Here is a 19,114-nt window from a genome sequence, read left to right as displayed (position 1 = left end):
CAGGCACATTTCATTTATTAGAAGAAAAGCCTGGGACTTGTTTGACCACACGTGAATGTCAGCATCTGAGGTGAGTACTAGGCTCCATGAACAGCAAAAAGCAACAAGTATTTTGGTAGGCAGTATACCACACGCACAGCATAATAATACACATCATGCCCTACAATCTCACTCTCTCTTTTTCTTCTTTCTTCTTCTTCTTTTTTTTTTTTTTTTTTTTAATGAATAGTAAATAAGATGACTATCTCGGGTATAGATATCACCACTAGACTAACATTTAGAAACCTAAAGATAGATCTGTAGTGGCATTTGATGTGCTGTGGGTTACCTAAGACACCTATGGGAGCCTCACAGGTATGACACAAGGTATATAAGGGATTCTAGTGATTCTGATTTGGTGGCTGAAGGTTGTACCAGTAAGTATCCTTGATTGTTTATAATAGCTCCAACTGACTACAGTTAGACAGCTGGCTTACACCCTTAAACAGGATGAATCCCATTCAAGTTATTGAATACATTATACTTTGACTAATTCTCTCTTTGGCATTTCATAGCTCCTGCTACCTGTAAAATCACCTGGTCAAAAAATATTGATTCAATAATTGTGTTATGTAAATAGTACACATTATTTTTTATAACACAGTAACAGGGTTGTAGTTTCATTTTGCAAAAATTTGATCCTCTCAGTGGAATAAACTGTTGAGCATTGAAGTTTGTTCACTGCTTGTGTCTGCTTAAAGCAGTGCAACATCACTATTATCTCTTTATTATGAGTGTTACATATAATTTTTTGTGACACTAATATAAACCGTGGGACAAATATTTTGCTTTTCCAGTGGGATATATCAGCTATTTAACAACTGAAACACAGGAAGCAATCTACATTCCACAGTTCATGCTTATTGTTCAGCTTGTTGAATAAATGAATGCATCTCTTAAAACCTGATAAAAAATTAATCACCTTTAAGATACACAAGACAATACTAGCTTCAGTACTGCATGCATTTATTTGGCATAGAATTACTGTATAATGTTTAAAGACAGCTGTTTCTCCAAAAGCCAGAGAAGGCAGGACAGATGGATGGGCTGAGGGATGGCAAATTCCTCAGAGGTCTTTATCAGCTGCTTCCCATTTTTGAAAGGTAGAAGATAATTTATAGCGTAGAACAGATTACATTATACAGTCAGTGTAACTAGTTCGACTTGGTAAACAGATCAAGTCTTTTAATACTTGACTAATGCATCTGCCCTCTACTGAAGGAGCTCATTTCTGGCTATATATTTTGTAATATTCAAAAAGTGCTATTTCAAGGGCACGAGCCTACTTCTCTCCAGTAGAAACTAATCAAACAAATATTAAAAGCAACCCACTTGACGGTTCAAGATACTGGAAACAACACAAAGTCAATGTTACCTTCTTGCATATCACTGCCCACATAGCCATTTATTATTATTATTATTATTATTATTATTATTGCAATTTATCAGTTGTGTTTGTGCCATTTATATGAAATGGGAGGATGAATGGGACAGGCTTTTTTTTTGTGATAAGAGTTTTCTCATTGAATACTGAGGTTTCAATATAAAATCATAGTTTATAAGGAAGAAAGCAGCCAAATGTGATATTCTGGAAAATTACAGAGTAGTTACTTGGGGCATAAATTTATTATTATGTAGCCATGTACAAAATAAGTACTCCTTCATTCTCTGTCTCCATATTAAAGCAGCTCTGTATGGTCTCCTTGTTACTTAAACCATAATTCATGAAGTCACCTTACCTACTGCACAGAGGTAAACAAAGCTGTGCCCAGGGGATACAAGATACAAAGCACACATGAGAATCCAAACAATAGAGTGTTAATGCACATAACCACATGGATGAGCTAACACTGTGTTCCAGCGCTCCATGCACTCACAGGTGTTTAAAATGGCTGTGACTTGCTTTAAAGAGCAAACTATTTCAGAGTAAATATAGAATATGCATACTGCAGTATCAGTTCAGACTCAAAAGGCTGACATCACTCCAACTTTTCTTCATTTTTTTCATGCAACAATTCTTATCCAAGAGAAAAGAAAAAAAATATCTTAAACCATAATTGCAGGGGAATGCATAGACAAAAACTGTATGCCACATTCACAATGATTCGGGTATGTCATTTCTTTAAAAAACATGAGATTTAAAAAACAGTTGTTTGCTGGTTTTCCGTTTGGTGTCCCAGTGTCCTAGTCCATGTTAATTCTGGTGTATTTCTGACAGAATTCTCATAGAAACAAATGACTATGATACAGTTTTCAAACTCTCAGCTGTGTATTATTTTACACTTAGATGATTTGAGTAATTAAGGACTGAAAAAGTACAAACTATGGCAAGATATCTTACTATTGAAAGAGTAATCTATATTGAGATAGGAAAATGTTACCTTGGGGGAAGAAGAAATGTATGAAAAATTAGTAATAGAGGTGCAAAATCCAAATACAGATGAAGCAGTTTTCCAGAAGGCTAAACTTAAGTTATATTTTAAAGCAGTTTAATACTTCTTGGAAGATTTGAAAGGGGATTCAGGGTTCTCCATCACAGGCACTTGACAGTATTGACAGCTAAACTAAAAGATCTCAAATACCCTTTGAGGCAAGCACTGGTTAATATAGCTTGGAATGGAGGACACAAGGAAAGAGAAATGCTAGGAAAGAGGAGAGAAGAACAACAGATGGTATAGCCAAAGTAGAGCCAGCAGCTCAAACTGCATGGGAAACAAACAAATCCCAAAGGCTGCGAGTAATAAATTTGCACAGTGGGGAACACACTGTTCTGGAGAAACTTCAGTCAGAAAACAAACTGTGCATCAGACCAAGGCTTTGTGTTTAGTGCTAGTTGTCCTAGTTGATTTTCAACAAGCCTTACATTTTTTTTTTTCCTACAAGTCTGTTTTGAGATTTGCAAGCAATTTAGTATGATGGAAGCAATATGTTGATTCTGAGTCAGCTGATGTTCTGCTTGACAGCAAACGTCTGCCTACTACCAAGTTGTGAGTTAGTGACCTCGCACCGGGTAAGGTTGTATGTGAGCACTCATTTGTGAAAAAGAATGTATAAGACTTGGTTCTAACTTACAGCAAAATAATACTGATGTGAAATCTGTTTTATAATAGCATGAGAAAAAATCTATCAGAGGAGCAATCTTGCTATTATAGCATATTGTTTTCATCTTGGTAAGGCCATATCTTCCTTTCGTGTAGCTGATACTTCAGCTCTAACAAAACCACTGTAATGATGTAAAACAACAGGTGACAGGGTCATGTACACCGACAAAACTTAGTCTGTGATTATGGTGCTACGAAACGAGGTGGCTACAGCTCAACTACCTCGTGCTCGTAACACAGTTGGAAAGGTGCCCCAGGAGATAAAACAACACCCTTGCTGTGATTGGTATTTTGTTTTGAGAAACAGAAAATTGTAGTAAATTGGAGGTTGTTAGATAAATTTGGTCCGTATGCGTAACATGGACAAAAATGTGGCATTATATGTGGTTTGAGACCTCACTCCTTAGAGTAAATAAAAGTACTGGCAGGAAATGAAATATAGTCCAGACAGAAAACTAAGATTCAGAACTGTATTAATGTGACTGCACAGAGCAGAATAATATAAACATAGACAAAAGCATACAAAAGGAAGAAAATGTAAAGTAAACAGGCAGGCCATCACATGACAGCATGAACATTTTTGTAAGAAATAAAAATTTGCTATCATAACTAATTCTGAGTACACATACTAGAGTAGAATTCACAGACTTTTTCCTAGAAGAATTCACAAAGACACATTATACTTCCAGTATAATTCCAGTCAAAATAATGTGAACTTTATCAATAGACCATCCAGTAGACCTCCACAGAAACAAGTGAGACACAGGACCATAGGAGGAGACCATAATTTACAAAACCAATTTCTGGAGGTCAAGGAATATTTCTTAAGGAATCTCAACTTGCTCTAGATACATATGTTAAAGAAATTTATTTCATTCCATATGTCCAATTCATGATGAACTGAACCTCAGACTCCAGCTTTTATAGTGTTTTATTAATATGATCCCAGATGATGTTTACAGTTCAGAGTACTTCACTTGTAGCGACTGGTAAGTAGACACCTAGATATTTAACACTGAGCTGAATCCTACTCTGATATTTACTTCATCTGATATTAGCATAGAATTATGCTTCTGTTACCTGACATAGTCAAATCGTGCTCCTGGCACATCACTGAGTACTTCAGACATATTTAAAGGGATAAAGTACGGCAATGTAAGGAAAATATGCACTATTTCAGACTGACAGCTGAAGAACAAGTGAATACTCTTGCAGATCCACTTGACACTAGATACTTATTTAGACAATTAAATTGATTGTGGGGGCCTATGACATTGCTACTTGTATTACAGCTGATCTTGTAGATTACCTTATGGAACTGATAGTGAATTGAAAGAGACTGACACTTCTCAAATGAAATTTCTCCTTCTGAAACAGTGTCTAAATTAGGTCATAGCTGTAAGCTATGAATGCCTATAACTCTCCACTGACTACAGAGGAAATTAGTATGATTTAAGATAAAAGGGGACACTGAAAAAGAGATTAGTTGAATCACAGGGTTTAAGTCCAAGGTTAACTCTACCACAGTTTAACAGATTATGAATTTAGGGTCCCATTTCTAAACTGTTAAAATCAGTACCTTTTTTTGTCACTTTTTAAAAATGGGAATGAAATTAAAATAATATTTTAAATTGATAGGAAGTTTTTCACCAGAATGATAAATGGCAACTCTGATCTATGCATGCAAGCATAGGCATATTACGATAGTAATAAGTTCTTAAGGTTATGTGCTTTTAAAATCTTTGCAGAACAAGACAGAATAACAGCAGCATGCAGTAGGGACTGAAATTACAGAATTTCATGCACTAGGTGACAGTTTTAAAAGCTCACTGAGTGGCAGAAAAGGCCCTTATACCTACAAATAGCCAGTGTGCTACAATCATCTAGAGAGAAAAAAACTAAGAGAACAGTGGGAAACTGCACAGCATTTAATTTAGCTCAATATTTTTCTTCCAGAGTTTGGTAAACTATTTCTAGTGTTCAAAAGGATTGGAAGGAAACCTACAAGATAAAACACAGAAAGACCACAGACAGCCACCACAGTCTTACAGAAAGGCTATCTGTTGTGTATAAAGCTGGACCATTTGCAGTTCAGTCTGCCTGGGGGTAGAGAACAGACCCATCCACAGTAGACACCCTCTAGGTGGCTTCGCAGTGCTTATTTCAGATAGCACTGTCTGATATATGGAGGGATTCATAGACATCTGGGCCAAAGACCATGGCTTTGAGTGGGTATATCACATCCCCTATCATTCACCAGCCTCTGGAACAATTAATGGCACAATGGACTGTAGTCCTTAAGACTACACTGAGTACAGTGGGTGCTGGGGCATTCAAACATTGAGATTCATATTTATCAAAAGCCACCTGGTTGCTCAAAATTAGCAGATCTGACAATCAAGCTGGCCCTTTTCAATCAAAATCCGTATATCCTGGGCAAGACAGTCTGGGTTATTCCTGGCTTGGGTAAAGGCAAGTTTATTTATCTGTCAGTCTGCCTTTGCTCAAGGAGCCAGGATTACTCGATGGGTAATGTGGAACGACAGGGAAGTCTGGTGCATACTTGAAGGGTATTTGATTTTGGGTGAGAATAGCCATTGATTTGAATTTTCTGATGTTAATTGTTAAATACCACATTGTAATCACTACTGTGGTTGTTATATGCCTTATCAATAGTATTACAGTAAGAGTCACTGGGATTAATGGAAAAAGATTTTTGCTGGAACTGAGCAAAAAGCAGCAGATACAGAACCAAATAAGAGCAGTTGTGTTGGAACCAGTACTTGCTTCACCATATTGCTTCACCAACCCAACACTGTATACAATTTCTCTTGCCTTAAGGGCTGTTATGACAGAGCTCAAAGTAAAAGACTAAACAAACTGAATTGATATTATAGAAGGATGGCATATAGACTAAAGTGATGACATTTGTATGTATATATCAAATGGATATACTAGAAAGTGTGGAACCTGAGCATGAGATAAATATTATGGAATAAGTAGTGAATATTGTTCTGGTTTCAGCTGGGATAGAGGTATTTTTTGTAGTGGCTAGTATGACATTGTATTCTAATTTAGGAGAAAAGCAATGTTGATAACTCACCAGTGTTTTAGTTGTTGTTGAGAGGTGTTTATGCCCAGCCAAAAACTTTTTGGTGTCTCCTACTGCTCTGCCAGTGAGGAGTGCATAAGGAGCTAGGAAGGCATCATCATCATCATTATCATCATCTGCTTTCTGTTCAGAATAGCTCACACATCCTTCCACTCTCTTAGCATGATTTTGTATTTCTGCATAAATGCCATCGCATAGAAGGAATGAAAAGAAAAAAAAATCCACAATAATAATAATAAAAAGTAATAAAGAGAGAAAAGATTAATAAAAAAAAAAGAGAGAGAGAGAAAAAGAAATAAAAACAAAAAAAGCCTTCTTTCATTGCATACTTAGCATTAGAAACTATTCCTATTAAACATGCTAGGTCCTGGGAATGTTAATGCTGTTGTTCAGTTACTTCTGAATTCTGAATATGTAGAATAATTTGATGAAGAAAAATGAGTTAGTGAAAGAAGAGCTGAAAGTAGAACTCCTCCTCCAGTTACCAGAAGCAGAAAGAACTGTCTCTGAAACTTTTATGGAAGTGTCAGAAATCACTTTTTCTTCAGTCACTGTCAGCTAGTCAAAAGAGGAAGTCTATGTAAGACTTTGAGGCCAGATATACTCCATAGGCCCCTAAGATACAGTGTCTACTCACTGTTCCATATCCTCAACATATCTACTCAGAATGCAGATATATATGTGTAAGCAAATAAGCAGCAGAGATCCAAATTTTTAAAATAAATTTCTCATTTTTACATTTCTATTTTGAAGACAAAATCTAGAGAAAACTCCATAGCTCATTTATAACCAAATAGCATTACCACTACTTACTTCTTTGCGAATAGGCTGACAACATAGAAACAGTATTTCTAAGAATGTATTTCATATGTGTATTTCTGCCATGAGACTCCCGTCTGCAAATGTCAGTGGAACATACCTTTCTAGCCTATCCAAAAAAATTCCATGCAGTACTGGTAGAACTAGGAAGAAGTTTATTAAACTTTAAATATGGTGTTCAGTGTATGGTAGACTTTTCTGATATATTCGCTTTCATGCAACTTTTTGTTTTTTTCTTCACAAAATTCTTTGAATATGTTTCAGAGTTCAAAAAAGTACTATCAATGTGCCTTTCTAATGGTTATTTTAAATGTCATGCATTTCATAATTTGAAATCTCACACAATTCAAATAAAAACTTTCTGACATTATGGAAATGTGCTAAGTAGTACACTTTTGATTTACTATTGATACTTAGAATTTTCTGTTTCTAATAATCTTCCTGTCAGTCAACATTTTCCAGTTGAAAATCTGGTCCTGGAGATGAGAAGGCTCCAGGGAGACCGCACTGTGGCCTTCCAGTACTTGAAGGGATCTTACAGTCAGGAAGGGGGACAAACTTTTTGCGTGGTTTGATAGTTATATGACATGGGGGAAAGAGAGGAGAATTAGTTTAGATGACAGGAAGAAATTTTTTACTTAAAGGGTAGGGAGGTGCTCAAACAGGTTGCCCAGAGAGGTTATGGATGCCCCATCACTGGAGGCATTCAGGGCCAGGCTGGATGGGATCTTGGGCAGCCTGATCTAATGGCTAGCAATCCTGCCCGTTGCAGGGGTGTTGGAACTAGGTGATCTTTAAGTTTCCCTACAACCTAAGCCATTCTATGACTCAATGATTCTGTGATTCAGATTTTATAGCAGCCAGTGAAAATTTTACTCTTATAACCCTTGCTAGTAATCATAGGACAATATAATTTTGTCTTTTCCTTTTCAGCTGTTTGTATAGACATTTAGTGAATGATCTTAAAATATAGTTAAAAAATAAAAATAAAATAAAATAAAGAGCCATCAATCAACTGTTGAATTTCAGAGGAGGGAAAACGATGAACAGAAGATTAGGTTTACTTCTATGCTTATTCGGTTTATGGCTGTGATTTTGTTACCAGTCTGTAAATTCTGTTATTACAAAACATGAGACTCAGTTTGCAATGACTTTTCATTTTCTTCTTAATTAAGCCTTCTGCCAGAGATGTCCCATTCCAAAAAGATATTACATAAATCAGTGTGTCCGAGAAGTAACTGTTTCAAACAAAATAATCTAACTGTAGTATCTGTATGATTTTTAACATATTTTTTTTCCATTCAAAACTAGAATGAAAGCCAAAATATTCCACCACATTGAAAGCATAGCTTCATAGTAAATATTTTTTTTTTTCCTAGACCATTAGGAAGAATAAAACACAAAGAGCCTGTAGCAACTGAAACTTCTACCCAGATAGACTGTAAACCCAGACCCAAATTCATCTCACACACATATATGTTCTTAAAAGAAACACCTAACACTAAATGGTAATCACTTTATGCTTCCTCTGTTGCTACACCAGAGGAATTAAAACTTATCCAAAAAGAAACAAGCAACCTGAAAAATCTTTCTCTTACCACTACAGGATTGCATTCCTAATTTAAGCAACTTGTTACATGCCTTAATTTAGATGAGTTCAAATCAATGCTCAGAAGAGATATCCTGCAACTGATGCTTTGATCTATGCTGTGAATGTTTAAGCTTGTTTTTTTTCTTCAAATTCTCTGAGTATGTCATTCCTTGCAAAGAACATACAGTTGCTCACCCTTCACTTTGGGTTGAAATGGTACCAGGATACTAACATTTACTGTGGCTATCAAATGAGTTATCTATTTCTACTTTGCAAGCATGCACCGGAGTAATGTGGGATCTTCTTTTCAGCATCCTCAAGGCATGATAAGTAGCTTACATCATAATGTAGTTCACAAAGTACAAGCCTGTTAATGTAAGTAAATCTCTGCTCAGAAAAAGAAATTAACTAAACGTTAAAGATCTGCTTTCGTGGTAAACCAGAATTGGGTGCAAATGAGATTAAATACTCACTGAAGATACATAGAGAATGTTTCTGACCAAGACTCTTTTTCTCATGCTCTCTTCCTCTACATGGGAAACTCCACTAAGTACAGTATTAGAGTAGGAGTGTCCCAAGTCCTGGGGTAAAATTACTAATGGAAAAGTGATCCATGATAAATGACCAGATGTGTAATATCTGCTGTCTTTTTGCACATACATTACATTGTTTTATTTGTTGCCTTCTTATATTGCAATGAAAAGACTTGTAAGAAAATGGTCAATTCAAACTCTTGGAAGCTTACAAGAAATTAGGTTGTGGTTCCCCCAGTAAAGTTACACTATGTGACCAATAAGGATTCTCCTTGTAAGGATGGCTGTAATTCATGCCCACAAGTGTAGGAAGAAGCAAACTAGAAATGTCAGGAAATTGAAACCTCTGGACTACTTAGTGCCCTATAAAAAATAATAATATGACTGCTACAGAGCCTTTGATGCCTCTCAGCTGTGAAGAATGCAAGAGACTTAACTATTCTGAGTTGATGTTTTGAAGTAAATGCAAGTATTTTGGAGTTCTTGTGACTCAGCGTGGAAACAGGTTAGAGAGGGTCCAATTCTGAATAGAGTCCAACAGTTCCCTAGGTTTGATGATGATAATTCATTAAAATGTTACTCATGGAATATCTTGGTTAATAATGTGCATGTATGTGGTTGGGTAAATATGAAAGCATTTTACTGACACAGCCTGTTCCTTATTTGTTCCCCTCACTAAACTGAACTTGTCATTGCTTGGTTGTTTGGTGCTTTTTTCTCCCCATGACACAGTGTTATCCTAGAAATAACTTGGAAGATTTCATGATGTTTCTTTATGTTCAGTGGCCCAGTAATCTGTAATAAGCAATATATTTTAGTTAAGATGTTAAACTTTTGATAAATACAAAAGAATTTAGGCCAAACATTTTTTTTTTTTCCTAACACTTTTTTCCCTTCTTTTAAGAGGAAGAAGTTTTGGCTTATCCACTGCAAAAGTTCAGATGTGTAAATGATCTGATCTTTTTATTTCATGTAGGTACATTAAGATTCCTAAAGCCTTTTCACCGTAGATTCAGATATTCAAATACTACTTTGGTTACAAGAGTGGCTTCAAGCATGGCTCATAATCAGTGCCTAGCTATAAAGAGTTGACTTGTTACTGTCAAGACCTTGTCTTCCATCTTGCTTTATAGAATCACAGAATTGCAGGGGTTGGAAGGGACCTCAAGAGATCACTGAATCCAACCACCCTGCTAAAACAGGTGACCTACAGTGGGATGCACAGGTAGGCATTCAGGCAGGTCTTGAATATCTCCATAGGAGACTCTGCAACCTCCCTGGGCAACCTGTTCCAGTGCTCCATCACTCTTACAGTAAAGAAGTTCTTCCACATGTTAGTACAGAACTTCCTGTGTTCAAATTTTAGGCCATTGCTCCTTGTCCTATTGCTACGCACCACAGAGAAGAGCCTGGCCTCATCCAGTTGTCTCCCACCTCCCTTTAGTACACATGTATCAGATTCTCCTTCAGTCTTTCTTTTCCCAGGCTGAACAGACTCAAGTTACTCAGCCTTTTCTGATGTGGGAGATGCTTCAGGCCCTTTATCATCTTTGTGACCCTTCAGTGGACTCCTCGGAGATCTCTGTCTTCTTTGTACTGGGGAGACCAGAGCTGGACGTGGTATTCTAAATGTAGCCTCAACAGGGCAGAGTGGAGGAGGATCACCTCCCTCGACCTGCTGGCCATCCTCTTTTAATGAACCACAGAATGCCAATGGCCTCTTTGGCCACAAGGAAACACAGCTGGTTCATTGCCAATCTGTTGTTCACCAGGATCCCCAGGTCCTTCTCCACAGAATTCCTCTCCAGCAGGTCATCCCCTAACCTGTACTAATGCATGTGGTTATTCGTCCTCAGATGCAGGACTCTACACTTGCTCTTGTTAAACCTCATCAGGTTCCACCCTGCCCAACATTCCAGTCTGTCCACATCTCAGTGAATGGCAGCACAGCCTTCTGGTGTGTCAGCCACTCCTCCCAGCAAACTTGCTGAGAGTGAACTTTGTCCCTTCATCCAGATCACTGATGAAGATATTGAACAAGATATAAGGACTTAGCACTGACAACTGGGGAACACCGCTAGCTACAGGCCTCCAGCCAGACTCTGTACTGATGATGACAACCCTCTGAGCTCTGCTAGTCAGCCAGCTCTCAATCCACATCACTGTCCACTCATCTATCTCATATTTTCTAAGTTTCATAACAAGGATGTTGTGGGAGACAGTGTCAAATGCCTTGCTGAAGTCAAGGTACTTCCACTGCTCTCCACACATCTACCTAGTCAGTGATGAAAAATTCAGCACATACAGTTTTACATATTCTGAGAGCGAATGGGATCATTCATTGAAATTGATTATATATCTGCACTACTCCAAAAATTATATGGAAGATGAAAGTAAGAAAATGAGAGAGGACACTTAATTTCAATCTTATATTTTTACCATGGAATGACTAGAAATAGAGGATACCTTAAATGCCATAAAATTTAAAAAAAAAATTGTTTGCAAACAAAACAATTAATTTGAGATGTTTTTTTGTTCCTTTGAGGCAGAGTGGTGAGTGGAGCACTTGAAGATGAAAGAGGTAACCTGGCTTCCAAACAACCAAAAAGCTGTTTGTATATCTGCAAACGAACAACTTTGACTATAATAATATATATATATATCATAATGGAGCTAAAAATACTCTCCTACACTTTTCCAGCAAATTAAAAAGTGAAGGTAAAGGCTAAATTTTGCTGTGATTTTATATGAGTATCTATTTTTATACTTTTGTAAATATGCTGCATCTTCAAAAAGAACTTATATTAAAAAGTAGATTTCTACACATTCTCATGTTATTCTGTGGCAGAAGGAGACAAATGCAAAAAAAAAAAAAAATATTCATAAGTTAGCAATCACAGTGAAAAATAAGTCCTGAAAGAATGTCATCTTCTACCTTCCCGTAATAGAATGCAAACATAGCGTCTGGCCTCATATGCCTTGAAAACAACATTTATTATTACTAAACATACCTGGATTTCTTCTTCCATCTTGGATTTTGTTTGCAAAATCAGGAAATTCAAAGAACATTTTAGAGCCTCAGTTTACTGTTCTGTGGGTATACAACTTGTTCAGTCTATACTGAAATCGTACCACACATAGGAATTTTTCTAAAAATCTCAGAAATTTGAATAGTTGTCAACGTATTTTTCCCGAACAGGTAATGAAAGGAAGAAAGTCTCCACGGCTATTTGCAAAAGTATCTGAAGAAGTGTACATTTATTTGAATTCCTTAGATTATAGTTCACCTCCTCTTTCCCCTAGATTCAAATTAATCTTGATAGCAATAATTAATTTTCAGCTTCAAGGTTTAATAATATATTGAATGCAAATTCTCACCGGCTAATTACATTTCATATTTGGGAGACCTGCAAAGTCAGTTCCAAGATGTGTTGTTTCTGTTTCTTAAAACACTTCTACTCTGAGCCTATTCATTTTTTTTCCTGTTTGATGGTAGGGTAATTATTGTTTTAAAAGTGTACCGCATGTTCATTCAGATAGAAGATTAATTTGGATAAAACAGGATTTTTTTCCTCCCAGAGGCTTTATAAACTTTTCATTCTGCAGCAGTAAGGAGATGAGACTCTGCCTTGGGGAAGGCTAGGGAAATCTTCACCTATAGCTATTACCAATGTTACTGAAGCATGGTCAGATGATACCATATTATTATGGTTAAAGAGATTAGTAACAAACTCAGAATGTGTGATATGAATTCCTAATATATTTTCCTACTTATACACATTCCCACGGGCTTGATTTTGTGCAGGATGAGACCAGCATTTGCATTCCTTTAGAAGAGTTTATGTCTGAGGCATGTTATCTGATCATATTCAGATCATTGGAAATACAAAACCAAATGTAGCCCAACTCCTTGGATGCTGCATACTCTTCAGCAGTGCCCCTGCTCTCCCTGTGTGGTCTTTTCAAAGTGCAATCATAATGTCTTTTGTTAGGTGGGGTAAGTACTGTGGTATCTCAAAAGCAAATATAGCTCTATGTTTTGAATTAGGAAACAAGCCCTTATGGTATTGTAGGACAAATTCGGAGAGGCTTCAGTGGGAGCATTGCACAGCAAAGGCATATATTGCAGCCAACTCCTGTAGTGCTGGTAAATTCTTTACTCAAAGAGCTGGAATGCATTAATGCTCTGAGGTGTGTTTGCTGCTTCTCAGATTTCTAGAGTGCTATTTCTAGAGAGGGATGCAGGTCACAAGGGGACACCAGGCTGAACAGACACATGCACCAGTCTGGTAAATGCAAATTGATTGCTGACTCATTGTGATAAATAGTTGATTCAACAGTAAATAACCTTAGGAAACAGGTATCTTCCTTCATCATTAAAGCATATACAAAAAAAACAGAAGCACCTTAACTTATAATTGGGCATTTTCTTTGTGACTGGTTGTGTTTTTGCTATTGTTTTCCAGCTGAACTAGCTACTATGCCAGTCTTTGAGCTAATGATTTTTTTTTTCACATTCACTGCTATGAAGCTTTAAAAATTCCCTCTCAACTTTTTAATTGGGGATCATCAGAAGTATTTCCTTATCCAACAGTTCTTCCATCATTGTTCATTTCCTATATATCTGATATTGGTTGGAAAGTCTTGTTTTGAGTTTGAGCAGAATCAGCTACAGTTGCACAACTACTTGCTTCTGCATGAGAATCTTTGATCCTAAAGATTTTATTTTCAGTTGTGACAATATAGGTATGATAAAGTGTTTGTCATGCTTCCATCACTGTCTGCTGTACTTTAAGGATGACTTAGGCTACATGAAAGTTGTCCTTTGTGTTATTGAAATAGGATTATATTGACATAATCTTAAATATTGGTTTTAGCTTATTCCACAGGGTATCATATGAGGAAAAATACATTGAGCTAAAACCATTGAGCCATTATTTACTGGTTAAGCATTTTCCTTAATGATTAAAAATTCAATGTGTGAATTGTTATTATTTAGTTATTATAGTCTTTATTGTAGTGAAGCTTGAAGCCGTGAAAAAATGTGAATGAGGGTGTGTAGTCCAAATATAGATCAAGAAATAAATAAGAGCTGGTGAAAACAGAAGAACATAGCAGTAATGTTCAGTTTGTTAGGAGCAACCCTGGTAACAGCCAACCTTAATCTCACTGAACTTAAGGCCCTGGTGCAGCAGTGGATGAGGGCTGAAAGAAGCACAGCCCATGGATATCCCTGCAGGAGCAGTCCAGGCTGGAGCTGCAGCCCATGCAGAGGAGCCTGTGGAGGAGCAGGAGGGCTGGGAGAGCTGTCACTCATGGGACTGTGCTGAAGCAGAGCCTGAAAGATGGGCCCCCATGGGATGGAGCTGTGATGGAGCAGTTCTGGGAGAGCTGAGGCCTGTGGGAAGTCCATGTGGGATCAGCTTGGGAAGGATGGCATTCCATGGGAGGGAACCAGGTGGAGAAGGGGCAGAATGACCATAGAGGAGTGGAAGAGACAAAGCATTATGGGCTGACTGCAATTTCCATTCCCCATTTACCTGCAGCACCTGGGGGAGAGGAAGTGGGAGAGGGTGAGTGAAGGGAAGGTGGTTGTAGTTATTAGTTCTCACTGCTCTAGTCTGTCAGCAATAGGCAGTAAAGTACATTTCCCTCCCTTACTCACTGAGTCCTTTTTGTCCATGATGACAACTGGTGAAGGGTCCACTGTTCTTATCTCCTGTCCATGAGCTTTTTTCTATTGTATTTTCTTCCCTTGTTGAAGAGGGAGAGTGAGAGCAGCATGGTGAAACCCTGCTTCTCTCCAGTGACAGTGCAAGGACCATGCTACTATGTAAAATTATGTTGCTGAGGGTTAAGTCTGTTGAATGTGATTTCATGTCTCAGCCTGTTGTTTTTTGGGGGGAGAGGTGGCAGTAGGCAGTAGGCACAATATGAGAACTGGAGAAATCCTCTAAAGCTTATACCCTTCTTGCTTCAGATAGCTGCATGAAACAATGTCTGTCACAAGCAGGTTGTGCTCCATCTTAGAACTACTTAAAATTCTCTGTGCCTTCTTATAGCCGTCAGAAAGCTATTCTGGACCTTCTGTCTCTCCTTGCTGGAAACCTCCTTCTGGTTTTGAGACTGAATTCATTCTTGGATATTTAAACTCATTTCTTTTTGTGCCAATATTGCTTTTTTGTTGGTTTGTTTGTTTTGTTTTGTTTTTGATCTTTGCCATTTGCCCCCTCAAAGATTTTAAATGAGCAGTCATATTCCTCTTTATCTCTGTTATGCGAGAACAAATAAGCCAGATCCTCCTGGAATTAGCCTACATCACAAATAGCATGGTAGTGTACATTCCTTGACTTCCATCAAACCAGCCAGCTCTGGGACAAGAAAACACACAGTATAGAATAATATCCATGGTATTTTTTCTTCTTCTTCCAGGCACGACAGAAATAATTGCAATGCTAGTGGAAAAGAGATATGTTGTGTCATTTAGAAATACCAGCACACTCAATGTGACTACAGCACTTTGGAATAGTGCTTCACATCAACACACCTTAATTCTGTCATAAAATAGAGTCCCACTTCACTTACTGTTGTAGACCATCTCATCCTTGTTTAGCTATGAATGCAATTGTGTTGAACAAAGAAAAGTTTTATACATGGCTTAGGCATTGTACCTTGCTTAAGTATTTGACTTCATGTCAAATATTGATCAAACACTCCAACTACACTTAGCATTAAAATTATTTTTTATAGTGGAAAATAAGACAAAAATTAAAGTTATTTGTTTCCAACTTGAATTAAGACGTTCAGTATTTGTAGTAAGAAATATTTTGTTCGTTATCACTGATTCTTCCTATTGATATCACATCAGTAGTTCAAATTCAAATTCATTCAAATTCAGGGTTTTTTTGTTTTGTTTTGTTTTTTCCATATGCGTTGGTAGAAAAATTTTAGACTGATTTCAAAATGACAAGAAAATGACTTCAACTTCACTACACTTAGAAACATATATTCTTTTTCTTGTTAGATAATATAATATTACTTCTATACTTCAATATGCATAAGTAACTGCTTGCGTATAATACTGTATGAAGGGCCTGATACCTGCAACAAAACAAAGCACACAAAACAGTGATTTTCTCCAAGATGTAAAACCAAACAAGACACCCCCAAAAAAAGATAGAAAGTAGCAATAAAAAGACTGTGACACCATAATCCTCATAAAGTAACAAAGGTAGGGAAATTACACTATCTCAGCAGCAAGCACTGGAGACAACTCCTATCATAATGATTAAAATGTCTGATGTGAAAGAAGTGACCTCTTCCACTAACCTCCAAAAGAAAATGATTCTCTGTAGTTAAAAGAATTAGTTCAAGCAAATCTGAATTTTAAAAATAGTGCTCAGTGCACTGTGGCATTCAAATGTATAAGACTTTGAATTTGGAGACACAGTAGATTGTCAGCTTTATCTCCTAAACAGGAAACTAAAGATAAGAAGATATATATTGCTGAGGTATTAAGAAAATATATGGCACCACTGTCAGTATGCTTTACTCTCTCATGATAGTGATGGGTAGTTATTGAGCTACTATGTGAAAGTGTGTGTCCAGGGTTTTGTTTTATCCTTACTGATCAAAGGCAAAGCCAAGACCTTTATCGAACTGCTGATGCCAACTGTGACTCCTCACAGTTTTCAGCTATGTTCTCTCCTAAAAGAGAAAGCCATCCTTCATCCTGCAATCTAAAACCTAAAAACTTGTAATGGTTCTCAAGCAGGGCACTCCAGAAATAGAATAATTCAGTTCTGTATTTCAAAAAGTAAGTTCAAACTCTTTGAGTTAGTGTATTTCTCTTTTAAAAAATATTTTTTATATAGCTCTTAGCAAAATTGGACCTGAGTTTTAAAAGATTATGGCAGGTTGCCCACCCCAGTGCTGCATGCAAACTAATACTTTCAGCACCTGCCAAGCATCATACTGGGGCACAGCCAAACCATAGCAAGTGTCAGGACCTCATCTGGTTTTGTCACTCCTACTTCAGGGCTTTGGCACCATACAGTTCATACCACTGCCATCACTGAGTTCAACTAGGCAGACAATATTTTCTCTGTTGATACCAACAGGCTCTGCATGACTTATGCATGCAATCAACAGAAGGTTCTTACGCTTTCAAATATAAAAATATATGCACAGAAGGTTGTCTATGACAAATGATCTTCAACAAAAAAGAGTTGAATAACAACCCTATTGTTGAAAACCTAAAAAAAAAAAAAACACCCTTATATTTATCAGACATGAATAATTTTTTCAGAGTTCTTCTGTGCTTTTAAAGAGAAAATTTAGAAATCCTAAATTTAGATTCAAGTTTTATCCAAAGATTTATCCAAATAGATCTTCTTATGAGCTGTAGTTAAATTAGCTCAACCAAATTTAAATTTAATAGGAAGGGTGCACGGTGCACTATACCACTGTAGCACTGAAACATAAATGGCTTTGCACTCTTTAGGTTGAGATTTTAAAAGAAAAGGGCTTCTATGAAAAATTCTTCCTTATTAATAAATTTTGTAGTTCATTGCAAGATAGCAATTCAGTGATGCACAACAAGAGTTGCTGTCACACAAAAAGTGAAATCTGATGTGCTGGTACTGAGCCACTGTTACCAGTGGTTCTGCAGACAGCAAGAGGTTACCCCATAGGCTATTACAAAACAATGTAATGCTTTCTGGAAATGAAACTGGAAATTCTGGACTTCTTTCTGCTTGCAAACTTACAGCTAAGCCAAAACAGTATTTAAACACTATATTGGTGTCCTAAGATTTTCCAGTTTGCATTCCAAGAATATTAAATATCAAGGAAATAACTACTTGAACATGGGAAAATACTAATTAGTGCTATTATGTTTTGTTGTTTTATTTGCCTTATCTAAAGTGCTTGTAAAAGTAATAGGTGTGCATTCAGCCAGTCAAATTCAATAATATAAATTCTTTTGAAAAACAATTCAATTTTAAAGAGAACATCTTGTTAATGGCATATGCCAATACTGTTTAGTGAGTGCCATTAAGTTTACTTGACTAGCGATAATGTGTATTTTTGGCATATGAGAGAATCTTTAAAACTATAGTATCGTTACGCCACATTTATATTTCCTATTTTAATTTTATTCTGCCATAAGAGAAAATTGACAATACATTAATTTAAGTATCCAATTTAAACCAGTCTGAAAATAAATGCATTCAATCTAGTAACAGCAAAGACAGCAGCAGGCTAAAACATAAGGAAATGGAAGTATTATTAAAAAAATGGAAATTTTGATGGTACCAGAGCTCTTTACAAGCATTCTTACAACAACAAAAATTGACTTACTATTACTGATATTTCCTGCTTTACCCATCTTTAAGAAGCTATGGAGATTTTCAAGGACTTAGTATAGGACGGAATGTTTTCTTCTTTCCATTTTTGAATTTGTACTATATTTGAATACAACAGCACTGGAATATAGTAATAAAACTAAAGTTATTTTTTCTGTATTAAAAAGAAAGCACATTTTTTACTTCACACCCCCACAACTTCTCTTCAGTTTTCTGATGGAGAAAAGGGATATTGTAAATGTGTTGCTATGTATAGGAATTAACAATCTGATAATTAAAACTGTTTGGGTTTTTGTTTGTTTGTTTGTTTGTCTGTTTTATTTTTAATTTTGTTTTATTAGAAAAGATAAACCAGTGATTGGTTCTATTAAAATTCTCCTGATCACTTCAGATTTTCAAATAGTTGTAGAGAAGGAAGCAAACAGAACTTCTTCACAGGAAGATTACTGTACTATTGTTCAAATTTAGCTCTTTAGGCAGTAAGTTATACTTTTATTGAGAATTATATCTTTCTCTTTCTAAAATGTATCCCTTTGTTATATTGTTTTATCATA

At 36.5% G+C, this 19,114-nt stretch overlaps 1 long non-coding RNA gene across 12 annotated transcripts in view; it reads right to left on the bottom strand.

Annotated features, from left to right (window-relative positions):
* Positions 1-19,114, bottom strand: part of LOC121108184 — a 138,361-nt gene that overhangs the window by 64,673 nt on the left and 54,574 nt on the right. The window contains exon 6 of one of the 12 annotated variants that reach the window (XR_005842499.1): positions 17,888-18,680. The exons of the other annotated variants lie outside the window; for them this stretch is intronic. This is a non-coding gene — a long non-coding RNA (uncharacterized LOC121108184). Of the gene's footprint in view, positions 1-17,887; positions 18,681-19,114 lie in introns of those variants that run through there. 12 annotated transcript variants of the gene reach the window in all.

Source organism: Gallus gallus, chromosome 1 (assembly GCF_016699485.2).
Source record: "Gallus gallus isolate bGalGal1 chromosome 1, bGalGal1.mat.broiler.GRCg7b, whole genome shotgun sequence".
Classification (NCBI taxonomy): Eukaryota; Metazoa; Chordata; class Aves; order Galliformes; family Phasianidae; genus Gallus; species Gallus gallus.
This window is presented reverse-complemented; position numbering and strand designations above follow the sequence as displayed.